This window comes from Triticum urartu, chromosome 1 (genome assembly GCF_003073215.2).
Source record: "Triticum urartu cultivar G1812 chromosome 1, Tu2.1, whole genome shotgun sequence".
Lineage (NCBI taxonomy): Eukaryota > Viridiplantae > Streptophyta > Magnoliopsida > Poales > Poaceae > Triticum > Triticum urartu.
The window spans coordinates 52036002-52039168 of record NC_053022.1 but is presented as its reverse complement, the minus strand read 5'-3'; positions in this window follow the sequence as shown (position 1 = coordinate 52039168).

Genomic DNA, 3167 nt, shown 5'->3' with positions numbered 1-3167 from the left:
AGTAGTTATCCCTCGGGGCTGACGGTATGTACCAGTAGCTATGTGTTTTATCTCTCTCTCTCTCTCGTGTTCTTGATTTGGCACGATCTTGATGTATCGCGAGCTTTGCTATTATAGAGGAACAGGAGGGAGGCGCGCTTCGGGGAGCCGGGCCGGCCAGGCTGGGTGAGGTGGGCTGGCCAACTGGGGTGGGCCGAAGCCCAAGGGGAGGCCAGGGACCCTCTCTCTCTCCCCTCTGCTTTCCTTTTTCTTTTCCTTTTTTTGCTTTCTGTTTTAGTTATTTTAGGCCACCTACACATTTTGCAAAAATGTTGGTTCACCACCAATATTACCAGAAGAATACTTTCCACATGATGAACATTTTAGTTTTCATGTTTGAGCATTTTGAATTTCACACAAACTTTGAATTTGAATTCAACTAGAATTCTTTGAGAGAGGAAACAAAGATGATCAAGCACTTGTTTAGAAAAATGATTAGCTTAACCCCAATGGTTACTGTAGCATCATTACAACGGGGTGTTACATGGCCCCCCTGACGTATTTCTTCTGCCTATATATCTCCATATACCCTAAAAACGTCCGGGAGCACAATAGATCGGGAGTTCCGCCGCCAGAAGCCTCCATAGCCACCGAAAGCCAATCTAGACCCGTTCCAGCACCCTGCCGGAGGGGGGAATCCTTCTCCGGTGGCCATCTTCATCATCCCGGTGCTCTCCATGACGAGGAGGGAGTAGTTCTCCCTCGGGGCTGAGGGTATGCACCAGTAGCTATGTGTTTGATCTCTCTCTCTCGTGTTCTTGATTTGGCACGATCTTGATGTATCGCGAGCTTTGCTATTATAGTTGGATCTTATGTTTCTCCTCCCCCTCTACTCTCTTGTAATGAATTGAGTTTCCCCTTTGAAGTTATCTTATCGGATTGAGTCTTTAAAGATTTGAGAACACTTGATGTATGTCTTGCCGTGCGTATTTGTGGTGACAATGGGATACCACGTGATTCACTTGATGTATGTTTTGGTGATCAACTTGCGGGTTCCGCCCATGAACCTATGCATAGGGGTTGGCACACGTTTTCGTCGTGATTCTCCGGTAGGAACTTTGGGGCACTCTTTGAGGTCCTTTGTGTTGGTTGAATAGATGAATATGAGATTGTGTGATGCATATCGTATAATCATACCCACGGATACTTGAGGTGACATTGGAGTATCTAGGTGACATTAGGGTTTTGGTTAATTTGTGTCTTAAGGTGTTATTCTAGTACGAACTCTAGGGCTGTTTGTGACACTTAAAGGAATATCCCAACTGATTGATTGGAAAGAATAACTTTGAGGTGGTTTCGTACCCTACCATAATTTCTTCGTTCGTTCTCCGCTATTAGTGACTTTGGAGTGACTCTTTGTTGCATGTTGAGGGATAGTTATGTGATACAATTATGATATTATTGTTGAGAGGACTTGCACTAGTGAAAGTATGAACCCTAGGCCTTGTTTCAACGCATTGCAATACCGTTTACGCTCGCTTTTATCTTTAGTTACCTTGCTGTTTTTATATTTTCAGATTACAAAAACATTTATCTACCATCCATATTGCACTTGTATCACCATCTCTTCGCCGAACTAGTGCACCTATACAATTTACCATTGTATTGGGTGTATTGGGGACACAAGAGACTCTTTATTATTTGGTTGCAGGGTTGCTTGAGAGATACCATCTTCATCCTACGCCTCCTACGGATTGATAAACCTTAGGTCATCCACTTAAGGGAAATCTGCTACTGTCCTACAAACCTCTGCACTTGGAGGCCCAACAACGTCTACAAGAAGAAGGTTGTGTAGTAGACATCAAGCTCTTTTCTGGCGCCGTTGCTGGGGAGGTGAGTGCTTGAAGGTATATCTTTAGATCTTGCAATCGAGTCTTTTAGTTTCTTGTTTTATCACTAGTTTAGTTTATAAAAGAAAACTATAAAAAATGGAATTGAGTTTGTCTCATACGCTTCACCTTTTTAATATCTTTCGTAAGTATGATGGAAAGGATAATTGTGCTCAAGTGCTAGAAGAAGAAATCTATAAAATGTTTGGCACTAAATATTTGAATGATGAGCATGATTGCAATGTTGTTAGTATGAATTCCTTGAATATCCATGATGCTAATGATATGCAAAGCCACAAGCTTGGGGAAGCTATGTTTGATGAAGATGATATTTTTTGTCCCCCATGTTTTGATGAGCAAATTTATTATGATGAAAGCATGCCTCCTATCTATGATGATTATTGTGATGACATGTATCCTTTAAAGAATAATGATAACCATGAAACTTGTCATCTTGATCTTAATTTTCAATCACATGATAATTATTTTGTTGAGTTTGCTCCCACTATTATTCATGAGAAGAATTTTGCTTATGTGGAGAGTAATAAAATTTCTATGCTTATTGATCATGAAAAGAATGCTTTAGGTGCTGGTTATATTGTTGAATTCATTCATGATGCTACTGAAAATTATTATGAGGGAGGAACATATGCTTGTAGGAATTGCAATAATATCAAGTTTCCTCTCTATGTGCTTAAAGTTATGAAGTTATGCTTGTTTTACCATCCTATGCAAGTTGATTCTTGTTCCCACAAGTTGTTTGCTCACAAGATCCCTATGCATAGGAAGTGTGTTAGACTTAAATGTGCTAGTCATATTCTTCATGATGCTCTCTTTATATTTCAATTATTATCTTTTATGTGAGCATCATTGAAATCATCATGCCTAGCTAGGGGCGTTAAACGATAGCGCTTGTTGGGAGGCAACCCAATTTTATTTTTGTTCCTTGATTTTTGTTCTTGTTTAGTAATAAATAATTCATCTAGCCTCTTTTTAGATGTGGTTTTATGCTTTTAATTAGTGTTTGTGCCAAGTAGAACCTTTGGGAAGACTTGGGGAGAGTCTTGTTGATCATGCTGTAAAAAACAAAAACTTTAGCGCTCACGAGAATTGATGCCATGTTTATTTGGAGAGTGATATTTAGTTAATTATTTTTGAAGATGATTAATAGATAAATTTCTCAGATCCAGCAATTTATTTGAGAATTTTATGAGTTCCAGAAGTATACGTTTGATCCAGATTACTACAGACTGTTCTGTTTTTGACAGATTCTGTTTTTTCATGTGTTGTTTACTTATT